The following is a 16411-nucleotide window of genomic DNA, read 5'->3' as shown; positions in this document are numbered from 1 at the left end:
GCACCTGGCGGTTGGAGGTGTGTGTGTGGGGGCGATCCGGACTGGGGAACTAGAAGGGTGGAAGGGTGCGTATAGGGGAAAAGCGTTCGAAGACAGCTATTGTTTCCTTTTTTGCTTTCATGTTCCTTGGGCCTAGCATTAAGTTGTTTCTTTTATTAGGGAGCTCAATAGGAAGGTGGTTTTCAATTTAAGTTTAAACTCTAGATATCAAAAGGTAATAGAATTTAAATGGTAGAACTTAGAAAATGTGTGTATTTTTTTTGTTTGGTAAGTATGCCTTACCCGTATGCATACTTAAATTGTCTTTATGTTGCACAATGCTACTGTATTAATTTTGAGTCATTGCTAACTCAGTGCTTCAACTTAATTCAGTCCAACACTTATTTATTAATTGCTTCCAATGTCTAAGGAATTGTGTTGGGTTCTGAGAATTTGTAAAAGACAAAATGGTCCCTGACCTTAAGGAATTTACATTCCCTTGCTGGCGTACAATGAGTACAACTATATTCAAACAGATCCATTATTTCATCTACTTGATGGTTCTTTCCAACATGGCAAATCTCAACCTACTTGTGCTTGCTAATCCTGTGCTACTCTTGTCCATGTTCTTCTAGAAATTAAACGTAGAAGGTCCACTCAACATGCTGGAGGCTTTCCATGACTTATGCTGAAAGAGTACCAGTGGAGCACTCTGGCAATTCACATTTCGTAGCTCATTTTTGGTCATGTGACCCTCTTCTTTTCCTATTAGATAATTCCTTTTCTTTTCTTTTCTTTTTTTTTTTTTTTTTGCATCATCATCATTAATCACGCACTTCTTTTACCCCCAAAACTCTCCCTTAAAACAAGTAAGTATCATCAGGCTAGACAGATTTCCCATCATACAATTCCTTGATGACATCTTTTACTCCTGTTCTTTTGAGTTCCTCCTTGGTTGTTTATCCCAAATGCATGCCAAAATCTGAGCAACATTCTTCATTTACCTGGGTCTATCCTAGGTGGATGGGCAGGACAAATTTTGGATTGATTAAAAATTTTTTTCAGGAGACTCTGGCATGTTCCAGGATTTGATGCATTCAGCATAATGTCATCAGTAAACAGGAGCATCTAGAAGACTCCATCGTCCATAGGGAATTGCTATTTGATCTGGAATCTGCACTGGATCTACTCCATTATAGTGGCAAAACCTTTTGGTGAGCATGCATCTCCCTATTTTTTTCTTAACCCATATATTTATAATTAGAGAGTTATTAAATATATTATTTCTGTTGTAATTTTCCAAGGAATCTTGATGATTGTTGTATGAAGAGGAGTTTATAATTCATTTCCCATTTTTCCAATTTTAAATTTGAGAAGTTCAAGATTAGGTTATTTCAATTATATGCCATATTTGTCTCATTATTATTCTTTTTTCTTGGTTTAAAAAACTAAATGTGGCATTCTAACAAGTTGACTGATTAATTTTTATGGTATTGTCTGGTACTTGCCACATCCCACTAACTTTTTTTTTTTTTTTTTGTAAAGAAAGAAGTCTTGATATAAAGATGTGAGGCTTCTCTGCAATCTATAATTCTTTGGTCTTATACGTTCTTCCTGGACTAAACTTTGTCATGTATTTCTCCATACCCTTACCTTTTTCCTTTTCCTTTATCTATTTTTTAAACTATTAATTGGAGTAAATAAGCATCACAGTTTATGTTGATTTGAGCTAGAGAGTTTTATCAATTCTTTTTAGAATTCCTCTCTTTTTTCATCCTCAGCAGCTATCCTTGGTACATACACAAATATATATATCATTAGTCCTGCAGCACATGGTGATCAAATGTTCCATTAAAGAGTATTTCTTGTTGTCTGTAGACACATGATAAAACTCACTGTGTCAATTCCTTTATCTATAGATCCATTCTTCCATTTAACTTCTTTCTTGTGGTTTACAGCTAGAATATCAATATTGATAAAGTTCACATACAAATATGTACACAGATAGGTCAACTTGAAAGAAATCAAATAACTTCAAGGGGAGTGAGAATGAACAGCTTGGGGATGAAGTGGATTAGATCAGAAGTGGTGGTTTCTGAGCTGTCCATTGAAGATAGTTAGGAATTCTAAGAAGTAAGAGTGTATTCTAGACACTGAGTGATATAACTTGTGTAAAGGTAGGTACTCGGGCTGGGCACAGAATATCTTATAAGGGGAACACAGTTCACTGAAATGAAGACTGTGTGAAGAAAACAACGTAAAGAGTTTGGAATGATTAGTAGGAACTATTTTGAGAGTTTCAAGTGCCAAGCTAAGGATTTGTATTTTATCCTATAGAAAATAGAAAGGCAGTCAAGATTTTTGACATGATGAGATTTTTTTAAAAAAGTATATCAATTTGTCAGCATTATGGGATATGAATTTCAGAGAAAAGAGGTTGGAAGTAGGGAGATTAATTAAGATTAAGCTAGAGTGGTTGTTACTTGAATGTCGTTCAGCAAGTCTTCCCGTCTTCCCGTCTTCCCGCCTCCCCGCCTCCCCTGAAGCAATTGGAACTAAGTGACTTGCTCCGGGTCACACAGCTATTATGTGTTAAGTGTCTGAGGTCAGATTTGAACTCAGGTCCTCCTGACTTCAGGGATGGTGCTCTATCCTCTACACCACCTAGTTGCCCCTCAGCAAGTCGTTTTTAAGCATTTACTATGTGCCCATAATTTTGCCTGGCATTGAGTATACAAAAAAAAAGGGTAAAAATGTGGTTCATGTCTTCAAGAAGCTCTCATTATAATGAGTAAGAAAACATATACATGAAAGGGATTTTCAGAGTGGATTGTAGTTAATCTCAGAAGGAAGACCCTTGGGAGTAGGTGAAAAGGCTTTTTTAAGGTGGTGAGATGAGATTTGAACTGAAGGAATTCCTGGAGGCTGAAAGTTGAAGGTAAGGAAGGAGGAAATTCCAGGTGTGAGGAACAACTAGTGCTAAGGCCCAGAGAAGGCAGAGGGCTTGTGAGGTACAAAGAACAGAAAGTAAGCCCATGTAGTTGAATTGTAGAGTATGTAGAGGGTAGTAAAAGGAAAGAAGTCTGAAAAGGTAGGAAGATTCCAAATGGTGAAGAACTTTAAATGGAAAGAGAGGATTTTATATTTGATGCTGGGAATCATAGAGAGTCAACAGAATTTAATGAAGAAGTGATGTGGTAAAATCTTTGCTTTAGGAAAATTCCATCAACAGTTGGAGCACAGTTTGGAATGTGGAGATTTTGAAGCAGGAAAACCAATTAGGAGACTACTCAAATAGTCCGGGGGGGGGGGGTGGATATAAAGGCCATAGACTATATGAGGAGAACATAGGTGAAAAATCCTGTGAAGGCAGAAATGAGATTTGGAAACAGATTGCATGTGTACAGTGACGGCATGTGAGGAGTTAGGTGACTGGGAAGATGTTGGTACTCTTGACAATAACAACAATTGGGAGGAGGGAAAAGTTTGGGGAAAGATAAAAGGACTTATTGAGTTTAAGTTTAAATGAAGAGAAGTCAGATGAGAGAGATAATGGGGTGCTTCAGTCCAGGCAGTTGATTAGGAAACGCTCATGTGAAAGGCTAGGCAGTGGAATGGAAAGACCTCTAAACCAGCAGAAGCCCTAGGTTGGATTTTTAGCTCAGCCACGTATTTATTACCTGAGTGATTTTGGCAAGTTGCTTCTGTTCTAGGAGTCTCAGTTTCCTCATCTGTAAAGTGAAGGAATTGGATTAGACGGCCTTTAATTTCCCTTCCAATGTAAAATTCCCTACACAGGCACAGAGATGAAAACAAATACTGCACATTTGTGGGATGCAGAGTTTGGTTTGAGTAAAGTAGAGTGCTTTGGCTGAGAAGTAAAAGAAGCAAAAGTGGGCCAGGTGTTTTTAGCCAAAAGCAAGCACTGTACAGTGCTTTATACCACAGAAAACAGGGAGACACTAATGGCGTGTGGAGCACAACTTTTGGTTAGATGATAAAAATAGGATTAAACTCAGGAGAGGAAGTAAGGATAAACTTGAAGGCACAATCAGAAGTAGAGAGGAAAGGTTTGATCTGCAAGACATGGAAAAAATGAAAGGAATTGGTGGCTGAGGGGGGAATGAAATATGGGAAATGAAAAAAAGGTGACTCAGTGATGACTGAATTCAAGTCTCAGTGACTGGAAGAATGGTACTCAGAAACAGGCTAGGTAGATGGAGAACCTGATTCTTTTTTTGGGAAGGTGAATTAAGGGTAGGGGCAAAACATAAATTTCTATTTTGTAGACTAAGTTGTTGATTCTCCTAATGGAGTTAGGGCTTGACCCAAGGCTCAAGAGTATCCTTACTGTGGCTTTAAAGTAAAGTGGAGAATACTAGGAATTCTTTTAGCTCTCCAGACTGAGGATGATGAATTTAAGATTCTTTGGGTTAATCTTTTAAAAATTTTTAAGCATTGCTTACAATATTTAAGGAATTATGTTCAGTAGCAGGGTGGAAAAAAGAAACTATTAAATATCCTGTTTTCCCTGAATTTACATTGTCTTATTAACTTTATGACAAAGTTTAAGCCCTTTTCTTTGGGACTCTTCAAATACTTGGAAGCCAACTATTAGGCTATTTGTAAATTTTCTCTTCTTTAAATTAAATATTCCCAATTCAAAATATTATTAAAAAGCATGATCTTGAGAATTTTCTTTATCCTGGTCATTCTTCTTGGGTCACTCATTAGCTTATTAATGTCTGGATTCAAATGTGGCATTCCAATTAAACTCAATATTTTAAATCAAATTCAAAACAAAGAAAAGGAAAGCAGAACTATTATTATACTGAATAGTGTATGTCTGAGATCATATTAGGTTTTTAATTGCTGAATACTGTTGATTCATATTGAATTTGTAGTCCATTATAACATACATATCTTTTTCAAGCAATCTGCTTTTAGGAAAAACTTCTCTTTGTATTTTGTGAAGTTGATTTTTTCTTTCAGGAGATGGGACTCCAAATATGATATTTTTATTCCAATTAAATTTCATCTTTTTAGGTTCATCTCAATGTTCTAGCTTATTTTTGGATACTGACAGCTCTCCAACATATTAGTTATCTTTCTTAGCTTTGCATTATCTGCAACATGGAACTATGGTTTCATCTAAATCATAGACAAAAATATCAAAACAAGATAGAACAAAGGAATATTCCAATAGAAACTTGCTTCCAAGTTGACAATCAGCCATTAATCATTACTTTTTGGGACTACTCATTTGACTAATTCTGAATCTACCTCCCTGCACTATTGTCTATGCTACATCTATTCATCTTTTCTAAAAGAATAGCATGAGACACTTAAGTCAAATGCTTTGCTGAAATAAGGCTATAGTAAGTCAAAACCATTCCCTTATAATTCCCTAAACACTCCCTTTTCACACCCCTTAAAAATTGTTATTTTGAAATGACTTGTTTTTTTTCTTTTTTATAATACATTTTATTGATGCTACTGCATTTTCATGAAAGTAATTTCTAGAAATACTTTGCTGGCCTTTCTCATATTCATCTCCCTAGCATGAAATATCCCAATGAAACAAACAAACAAACAGAAAGAATTAAGCAAAAAATCAAAAGGCTGTCTGTTTCTTATGCATATATGTTATATATATACACACACATACACACACACATATATATGTATATCTTTCACTTCTCCAGTGAAAGAAAAGAGACAAGTTTCTTTATCTGCCTTTCAAACTAAAATGGTCATTACAACTAATGTAAAACTTGTAGTTCTTTTTATTTATGTGATTGTAGCCCTTATTGTATATTGCTTTCCTGGTTTTGTTTATTTTACTTTATACACATTTTCTCATATTTCTCTGAATTTTCCAATTTATCATTTCTTGAATACATGCCATCACACTTACATATCACATTTTTCCAGTCATTCTCCTATTGATGGGCACTCATTTTGTTTCCAATGTATTTGCTAACACAAAAAAAGGTGCTACAAAAAAGTACATGATTTTTTCTCCCTCCCTCCCTCCCTTTTTTCTTCCCTCCTTTTCTCCCTTCTTTTTCCTTTCCCTCCCTCTCTCTTTCCCTCCCTCCTTTTTTCCCCTCCCCCCCTTTCTCTCTAAGTTTTGTTGATCATGACTTGTTCTTGATTAAACTATGCTGGCTGGCTCTTTGTGATCACTACATCTTTTACTAAATGTAAAATAATAAATCCTGATCAAGAATTTTGCCAAGATCAAAGTTCACTGATAACTATTTTTGTTGACTTCAATCTTTACTTGTTTGAAAATCAGCAGAATACTAGTGCTTCTTAAAACCTTTTCCATTCTTCACCATGCTTCAAATGTCACTTAAAAGTAATTACTTAATCAATCCCATCCACTATTTTTTTCCCCAGTATTTTGGCATGAGTTTTTCAGAACTTTAGTAAAGAAACTCATCAAGAACATAAGGGGTATGTTATCATATTACTAATTTTAGACTTCAATAGTCTAGTCAATAAAATTAATATTTAGAAAGTACATACTCTGTGAAAGACACTACTTAGAGGCTAGATACAGATATATCAACATTACTTGCCTTCAAGGAGCTTAGGTCAATATGGGAAAACAGCCTATACACAGATAAAGAAATACAAAATAACTACATTTTTAGAGGGTAAGGTAAAAAAGAGAATGCTTTCCAGTCAATGGGAGACAAACTACCCCAAAACACATGATATAGTGTGTTAAAATTCAAGGAATAGATAATAGGCTGCTTTGGTTGGAGTTTATGCATGGAATGGAATGCATGAAAGGGAACATATGATTATTGATAACTTTCTGCCATTCCATCTTCACATCTTTTAAAAAATAAAATTTAATTAGTGTCTTTTTTTTTAACATCCTCTATGACTTCCATCGTTTCTACCCCAAACTTCTCCCAGAGAGTCTTTTTGTAAAATAAAGGGAAAAAAAAAGGAAGAAAAAATGTTCAGTAACCAAATTCTTATCTAAAAAATATGACTTTATATATAGCAGTTGACATTTATGGTTTCTAGTCTATGCAAAAAAGGTAGGGGAGTACCGTCTTCTCATATTTATTCTTTGAAACTAAATTGATCATTAGAATCTTGCAAACATTGGTTTTGGTGGTTTTGTTATTATTTACATTATTGTATTTTGTGTATATTGTTTTCTTGGCTTTGTTATTTTTGTTAGTTCATAGAAGTCTTGCTATAGTTCTTTGCGAAATTTATTATAATGCATGAATATTTCATTACATTTACATACTATATCTTGTTAGCCATTTTCCAATTAATGAGCATCTAATTGTTTTTAATTTTATGCTGCTACAAAAAGAGATACTATATTTTTATATAGAAAGAACTTTGACATTTGTCATTTATATTCTTAGGTCCATGCATAGCAGTGGCCAAAGAATATGGCTCCAGAGAGTATAAATAAAATACAGAATATTGTTACTTTCTTCAAAAACTCCAGATAGCTTTCTAGATTGGATATACTAATTCACAGCTCCAACAACAACATATTACATTCCCACATTTTTATAAGCTTTCCAATACTGTCTATTCAAATTTTTGGCATTTTTGCCAATTTTCTGGGTGTGTGAGGTAAAACCTTGTTATCATGCTGATGTGCATTTTTTTTATTGTTAGTGAGCCAGAGAATTCTTTCTTATGATTATTAATAATTTAAAATTCTTTTGAGATTTATTCATATCATATATTTTTGTTAGTTGTCTGTTAGATAGCAAATCCAGTTGACCACTCCCTTCTTCTCCTTAATTAGGCTCATGTAAAAACTTTTTAATTTAATGAAATTGAAATTATCTATTTTATTTTTGAAAACTACTTCTGTGCTTTAAGAATTCACCAGCCACCCATAGCTATGACATATATATGGTCTCATTTTCAAATTTTTGTGGCATGATCTTTAATATTCAGGTAATTCCCATTTTCAAATTATTATGAGATATGGTTTAAGCTGTTGGTCTACAACAGATTTCTGCCAGACTTCTTTTCAATTTTTTTCCCCAGTAATTCTTGTCAAATAGAAATTTCTTTCTGCCCTCAGATTATTACTGTTTTCCCCAAAATGATCTGAGATAACAGGAATCTTGCACAAGATAACAAATTAAAAAAACACAGTTTGGCGTTGATATTCCAAACAAGTTGAATTCTATTACTTCTTTAATCATTCCCCCCTCAAGAAATTGATGGTCGAGTTTTTTGTCTTTTTTTTTTTTAAACTTCATCTTTTCAATCAATATCTTAATCTTTTTTTTTTTTTAAATTGAGATGCCTGGATCCTAGTCTAATCACTTCTGGAGTGAAGAGGACGATAATGTAAGCCAAATAAAAGTTAGTTCTCAATCCATTTCCCTATGGAAGGTCTCTTTACTATTAACCCATCATCTGCCTTTTCAAGAGTCTTTGCTTAGGAGTATAGAAAAGATTTTAGAGTTTGTGGAGTATTAATATTTTTTATTTTATTACAAAAAGAGGCTTTTAAATATGCCTCCATGGATAGATACTTTTTAACATGTTAAAAAAAAAGTTTCATTATCTACCTATGCTTTATAGGATTTTTTTCTTCTTTAGTATTATTTAGTATTTAGTCATTCATCTATTAATATTATCATATAGTTTGGGATGTTTTAGTTTTTAACATAATTGTTTTCCTAATGTCAAACTAATGAGATTGAAATGAGATTTAGCACCAAATGATGGGGTTTGGTAGCAATTCCTACTCCTAACTTCACAATTTTTTATGCCAAAAGATACCTTTACTAGATGTTACTGACAAATGAAGAGGTAAAATAGACACCAGAAGTGGGTAAATTTACTAGAAGTGGTAAATATGAAGTAGTAGTAAAAGACCATATAGTTAGCAAGGAAAGTTGTTTTAACAATTAACAAGGGAAAAGACAAATTCCCTAGTAGCCACTCACACTTAACTAGAGGAAAAGGAAATATGCCATGAGGTGGGAGTAAGCCATTCACTGGCAGGCTAAAATCCTTAGTAGAGTTTAGCAGACTAAAAGAGCTATGACAAGAAGAAAGATACTATGAGGCATGGGGGAAGGAGAGGAAAGACACCATGAGGAAGAATCTCCAATAGGCATTCAGCAAAACTGGCGCAGGTCATGGACAGATTTATTGGGGAAATTTAACCTTGGAGTTTTGACATCATAACTGGACAGTCTGGATAAGATGAGGTTTTTTGTTTGTTTTGCAGTATCTTTTGTCAGGATTGGTTTTATTAAAACTTTTGAATTGATATTGATCCATATTTCTGTCTGCCTAAGAAATACTAAGTTGGTTGAAGTGTTCATTGAGTATCCAAGACTAGTCTCTCTTGACATTTTCCTCTTTTCCCCCTCATTAGAATTGTCTTTTGAGAATTTTAACCTTAAGAGTTTCTTCTGTTCCTTAGCTGACTTCTCCCTGCAGAATTTTAGCCTATACTATCTCTGAGCTCTTTGAAATTTGCAGTCACTAATTTTAATATGTATGTTAGATGATGGCTGACTTTCTTTTATTACAAACTCTAAGATGGAGTGATTACTTCCCTTCCTCTCATTTCTACTTTAGCTACTAGTTCCTCCTTATTAAAGAAAATCTGGTTTAGCAGCATAGCAGTTTCCTTAGCTGCAACTTTTACCTTTTGAAGGATGAAATTATCATTAGGGCAAGATAAGAATTTATTAGCAACTTTGCTTTTGGCAGAGAGTTTCAATAGGTGTCTCAATTACAGAAGTCCTCATGTCTTTATACCTTCATCTTGGATTGGTGATGTCCTAAAACCTCATCTATTTCCTTTGACACCTTCCTAACAAATCAGGTATTACCTAGTAACTTCACAGCACACAATTGCTATAACTTCTAAACTTTATTCTTCCTCAAGAGCAGGGATCCTCAAACTTTTTAAATAGGGGGCCAGTTCACTGTCCCTCAGACTGTTGGAGGGCCAGATTATAGTAAAAACAAAAACTTTGTTTTGTGGGCCTTTAAATAAACTTCATAGCCCTGGGTGAGGGAGATAGACGTCCTCAGCTGCTGCATTTAGCCCACGGGTGGTAGTTTGAGGACCCCTGCGAGTATAAATTTGTAATCTTATTTAGCATGTTGGGTTTTAACCTTTGAATATTACTAATAGATTTTATGTTGAATGTTCATAGTATGTATAGTCTTTTGTTAACTTTTTATATCCCTATGAAATAAGGAATCATTTGATTTTTTTTTTTAAAGAAATGATTTTTATTGTAAGATACAGAGAAAATATGGATCATTTTCAGAAGTGGAAATGAGCAAGAGGAAGCTGAAACATTATAATTAAGGAATTAAACAGGAGAAATGGGATAATGTCATTAAAATGCATTGCTGGTTACTTGTCACATAAGAAAAATGGTTAATTGATGGACAGTTACTGTGCTTTTTTGGGGTTTCTACCCAACATCCAGAGAATGAGAGGAAGGCTCCCAGCACACTGAATGAATCCTTTTTGTAAAAAATGGTTGGGAGATGACAACTGAAAATAGGAGCAGTTACAAAGCTATTACAATTACTTAAGTGAGAGATAAGGGCCTCAAAGCATAAGCACTATGAACCGAAAAAAGATGGAGGGAAGAGATGCTTATTAGTTAAGATGTTGAGCCTGGGTGATAGCCAACAAAACTAAGGAATTTGGGAGTGGGAAAAAGATGATAATTTTAGTTTAGGTATGTTAATATGAAGTGCTGATGACAGATCTGGGTGATGTATAGGAAGCAGAAGTACAGTTGAGTTTGTGAAATATTGTGCTTCTGGACATAGAGATTTTGGAGTTGTTTCTGTAAGAGGTGATAATTGAAATCAGAGAGGTAGAAGAAAGTTGTTAGGAGTTTCATGCCACCGTTTGTCAGAATACTAGCTTGGAAGGATAGATTGCTGGTTTGATATTTTCATGAAGCAATATCAGAAAAAGATTAATCATGAATAAGGAAATAAATGTGGCTGAAACATTTATTTCTAAGTAAGGGCAAAGTTTCTGTGTTTTACTCACAGTATGAAAAGTTGGAGAAAAGGCAGCAGGTTAAATGACTGCTGGTGGCAGGAGGCACTCTTATGTGGTGGAAATTGTCCAAGAAGTCAAGAAGCCTAGTTCAAATTCTATTTAGGGCACAAACTAGCTTCCTGGATTTCCAGCAAATTACTGGAAGTAACTTTCTAAGACTTTTAAGTTGTAGAAAAGATGTTAACCAACTTTGGAAAGAGTTTCCTTTATCAGTAAAATAACAGCTCTAGTTTCTATTCCCTACTTGGTAGCATTATACTCCAGGGTTTTATAAATCTAGTAACTCAGAAACACTGTGTTTACTTGGCAAAGAGAATCAAGAGCACAAAAAGGCAGTAGGACCCTGTGGATAAAAAATGGTGATTATAAAGAGATTGAAGATGAAAAAATTAAACAGTTGATTGTTTTTTTAATGAATGGAAATGTAACTTCTCTGAGCTGACAAAAATAAAACAAACTTGACAGATAAGCCTATTAATAGTCAAAGTGCAATTTAGCTCATGATTTCTACAAGGAATGGTAATATTACTCATCTTTTCATGGTCAACATTTTGACCATGTTTCATTAGGCATATTTGTTAGTGTCCCTATGAGTTTATTGAGAGGATTGAGTCCCTAGGGTTCTTCCTAATCAGAAAACTATTCAAGTCTCAAGCGAATTAAAAAAAATTTTTTTTAACAAGCATCTGCTAATTACAAGGTGCTTAATGCTAGGCCCTGGGGACATAAAGCTGTCTACTCGGAGCTGTTCGCCTATTACAAAATGCGGTTGGAGAGGTAACTTCTCTGTGCCGGACTAGGGGAAATCAAAGGAAAATCTCCGTGATAAACAGTGACCTCCACATGGCTTGTTTTGATTTCTTATGGCACTTTCTCATTGCACTTATGCACTGCTTTAAGGTTTGCAAAGCTTCGTATGCACTGTATCTTAGGTGCTCCTCACCACTACCCTTGGAAATAAGTGCTGGGGTTGCTCCCATTTTATAGATGAGTCAACCTCCCCCCGCAGGCCGTCTGAGGCCACGTGTGAATGCGGGGCTTCCGGACTCCGGGGGTCCATCGCTCGAGCTGCCTAACAGTTATGACGCGAAAAAGCTATTGTAAATGACGTCATAGGATCGCCTCCTTTTGGATCTGAAGTCGCAGTCGAGAGGACTTGTCTAGCTGCGAGGGCTCTTTTCTGATCGGTAATCGGAGATTGGCTGGACTTCGTTAAGTGGGTGGGTGAGTGTGGTCATTTTTTGGGGAGGGGGATTTCAGGTTCCCCTCTGGGCCTGCCCTCTTTGCGTCAGCCCTTTGCGGGGGTGGGCATAGCCACCTGAGAGAGAGGGGACCGATCCCGATAAGCTCCGCATCCTCGACGCTGATGCTGAGAGGGTCCAGAGCGATCTGTGAATACTGTGGCGGGTAGCCTGGCTGCAGGCCCAGCCGGGAACCGAGCGGCTGCGCAGCTGGGGGTGGGGTCACCGCCTGCTGGCGCCCAATCCCGACTGGGTTGTCAAGGCTGTCGCAAATCCCCCAGCCCATCCTGGGTGAGCGCGCCGGACAGCGGCCACGCAGCCCCGTTTCTTCCCTTGGGGAGAGTGGGGGCTTGTGCGAGCCGACCTCTGCTATTCTCCCTCTTTCCCTTCCGCCCCTCACCTCCCTTAGCCTGGGCGCTCCCCGCCTCACTGACCCCGGAAAAGGAAGAGAAAGCACCCCCCTTTCCCCCCTCCCTCAGCTCCGACCCCTCTGCGGCCCGGAAGGAGTCCGCGAGGGACTCGGCTGAGGTGAGTGTCAGGGAGGGGGAGGGGATGGGTAGAAGATAAGGGCCCAAGGCTCCCCCGTTTACTCCGCGTGGGGGCCCCTAGACTACCGTGGGGCGTCCCCTCCCGTCGGCCGGAAAGGTGCCTTGGGGCCCTCGGCTCTACGGGACGCGGCTCGGAACTGGTGTCCGCCCACCATCTACTTCGCCAGGCTGGGGGCTCACGGCCGCCCCCGATCGCGCGCCACCTAAGGGGCGGGGCTTAGCCCGCTCGGGCACCGGGAGGCAGCGGCCGCCTAGTCTCGCTTTGCACTGGCTGCTACTCCCGCTTGTCGGACGCGCACTCGGGGCCTCCTCCAGCTCTCCAGCTTTTGCGCTGATTTCTCCCCCTCCCCACGTCTTTCTCGGCCCCTCCCCCTCTTCCCACTGCCTGGTGGCTTTTCTCTAAACTGGACTCACGCCTGCGTGAGGAGGGAAAGGAGAGAGGAAGGGAGGCAGCTGGAAGACAGATCGACAGAGGAGAGACGGACTGAGCGCCGCAGTCCCGGCCCCCCGGGGCCCCTGTCCGCGTCCTCCGCACTCCTTGGCGGCGGGGGAGCCCTCGGAGTGGGGCGTCTGCGGCTGTGCCTCCTTTCCCTCTGGTTCTCCAGGAGCACGATGCAGCCCCCGCGTTCACGGCCAGAGCCCTGGGATGCCGTCCGTGGCGCTGCTTCGGAACTGCGCGGGCCGCCGTGGGCCGCCGCTAGGTAGCGCCTCTCTGGTCTCCGTTTAATTCTCCAGACAAGGTTCGGGGATGCAGCCCTTCCACCTGTCACCGCGGCGGGGTCTTGGTCCTTTAGTGAGTGGCCCTTTTTTGTCTCCAGAATCCTGCATTTTCCTTCCCGCGGCTCCTTTAGGCTCAGGTTCCCTCCGGCCTTTAAAAGCAAAATAATCCTCCGTTCTGTTACCTCTGCTGCCATTTCCTTGCCCCTCGACCCTTCTCCCTGGAGGCTTTCGTTTCCTCATTCCCTTACCCGTAGGCTGCCCGCTTTTCTGACTGCTGAAAATGCTTTTGCGGGTTGTCCATGACTTGTTACTGACTAGTCTCCCGGGATTTTTCTCTTCTGAGCCTTTTAACATCTTGGAGCATCCTTCCTTGTGGTTCTTCTCTTGGTTTGCTTTCCACACTGCTATTCTATTTATATTTTTAAAACTTTTGTTGCCTTTTGTTTTGTGACAATCATTTTCCCAATCTTTTTTCTCCTTGCCCTCTCCATTGAATCTTGACACATGGTGTAACAACCAAACTGCACTTGAAGGTTTAGTGAAGGTATCTACTCAACTGAGAGCTGAGAGATCTTTCATTAGCAGTGCTCTGGAATCTTCCCTCGTTATTTTCATTGATTTAAATTTTATTTATTGATAACCTTATTTTCACGTATTTCCCTCACCCTTTCCCCTGTCCCACTTGGAAGAAAAACTGAAAAGCAAAGGGGAAAAAACTAAAAAGTAGTTTTACAAATCTAACACAGCAAAATATGAAGTCAGTTTCATGTGTATATGCTCATATGCTTTCTGCAAACAGGACAGGGAAGCACATTTTTTCATCTGTTCTTTCATAATCGTACAGTATTGGGGAGTTTTATTTTCCTGGTCTTTTTACATTGCATCATTTCTTAGGTCTTCCTATCCTTTTCTCAGTTCATTATTTGGTTATTACAGAGCATCAATATTCCATTTCATTTACATAACTTGTTTAGTTAACTAGTTGTTGGGCATCTACTTTTTTTCTGTTTATTTCTTTTTACAAAAAGTTCTGCCAAGACTTTTGGGACTATATAGGATTTTTATGTCTTTGATCTTCGTTATTAGTGTAGGGGAAGTATATGCCTTACCAGTGTGGTCTATAGATAAAGAATATAGATGTATTTATTTAGTTACTTAAAATTGCTTTCCTGATATTTGGAATAATTCATAGCTTTATTAGTGTATTAGTGTACCCTTCTGCTGCCACTCCTACATTGACTTTACGGCTTTCTTTGACACTTTGCTCTATGTAAAGTGATACCTTATTTGTTCTAATTTGAATATCTCATTATTAGTCACTTAACATTCTTGCATATAGCTATTAATAGTTTATAATTCTTTTGAGAAATATTTATTCAAGTCCTTTACTTACTATCCTTGGAGAGTAACTCTTTGTCTTGTATGACTGTTAGTCTTTATCTTGGTATCTGATCCATTATTAGATATTTAATATATCTTGAAGATTTTTTCCTCCTTGATTTATTTATACTTCCCTTTTCTTAGTTGTGTTGATTTATTTGTGCAAAACTTTTAAATTTCACTTATTTGAAATGACCTGTTTTTAGCTTCCTTTTCCTTATTCCTTAATTAAGTGATCATTTCCCTAGCTATAACTGAATATATCTGATCTATGTCTCTTATAATTTTTTATGGTGTGATCTTTAGTATTCATTGTATGGATGCATTTTGCTTTTATTGTGGCATATGCTGTGAGATACTGGTTTATTCTAAATCAAAATTTTGCCAAACTACTTTTTTAATCTTCTCAGAAAATCTTTGCAGATAGGGAATTTTTGTGAAATAATTTATTATTTATGTTTCTACATTTTGTTTTTGAGTTTACTTGTTTGTCTTTTTACTGATTTGTTTTTATTTTCAATTTAAAAAATCAGTACTAAATGGTTTTAATTAATCTTTATAGAATAAAAGTTGAGGTGTAGAAGTGCTATTATATTCCCTCTTCACCTCCACTTTTTTTCTTTGAAGATTGCAGACTTTTTATTCTTTCAAATGAATTATTTTTCTGTCTAGTTATATAAAATATCTCTTTGGAAGTTTTATAACATACTAAGTCTGTGAATGAATTTAGATAATACCATTTTTTTTATCATATTGCCATATTCCAAACATAAGTAATGAATCATCTTTCCAATTATTTGTCATTCTTTATTTCTCAAAGGCATTCTATGATTTCTTTAACATGACATTGTTAGGTCATGGAAATAATTAATTGTGGAATTAGATAACTTGGATTTCAGTCCCTTTCTGACAACTTCCGAACCTGTATAAGTTTTTGGATATTTCAAGTTATCTCTTTGGCTTTCAGTTTACTAATCTGTAAAATGAAGGCATATCATATAAACAGATAGTTCTCTTTTTTAATCCTCATTAGCTTCTTTCTTTTTTGAAAAACTAGATACTGCCCTAAGGCTGCTGTTGTACATTTTATAGTTCTTCTCCCTTGATAGTCTCACCTATTTTGGGTTTTATTTCATCCCGTCCCTTTATCCCCATATACATGATCCAGAAGTCATCTTTAACTTCTCTTTCTCTTTCCAATTAGTTGCCAGTTCCTCTTTCTACCTTCATAGTGACCCTTTCCTCCTTTGGACAACAACCACCATCATAATAATTCAGACCCTCACTTTAGTGTAGAGTATACTCATAGTAACTATTTTTGCCCCCTTCAGGCTGTCCCCTCTCCACTCTGACTTCTGCATGGCTGCCTGAGTAATCCTTCCTTCCAACACTTTGCTGCTTTATCATTCTTCTCTATTCAGTGTTTACTCATTACCTATAGATTAAAGTATAAATTTCTAACATACAAACTTCTATCA

At 37.4% G+C, this 16411-nt stretch overlaps 1 protein-coding gene across 6 annotated transcripts in view; it reads left to right on the top strand.

Annotated features, from left to right (window-relative positions):
* The first annotated feature begins 1044 nt into the window (after nt 1-1044).
* Nucleotides 1045-16411, top strand: part of ZDBF2 (zinc finger DBF-type containing 2) — a 128031-nt gene continuing 112664 nt past the window's right edge. For 3 of the 6 annotated variants that reach the window (XR_007951693.1, XM_051983703.1, XM_051983702.1), the window contains exon 1: nt 1045-1193. The gene's annotated coding sequence lies outside the window, so the exon portion shown is untranslated. Of the gene's footprint in view, nt 1194-13531; nt 13627-16411 lie in introns of those variants that run through there. The other 3 variants (XM_051983701.1, XM_051983699.1, XM_051983700.1) reach the window with 2 other exon arrangements.

The sequence above is a fragment of the Antechinus flavipes genome, chromosome 3 (assembly GCF_016432865.1).
Source record: "Antechinus flavipes isolate AdamAnt ecotype Samford, QLD, Australia chromosome 3, AdamAnt_v2, whole genome shotgun sequence".
NCBI classification, from domain to species: domain Eukaryota; kingdom Metazoa; phylum Chordata; class Mammalia; order Dasyuromorphia; family Dasyuridae; genus Antechinus; species Antechinus flavipes.
This window is presented reverse-complemented; position numbering and strand designations above follow the sequence as displayed.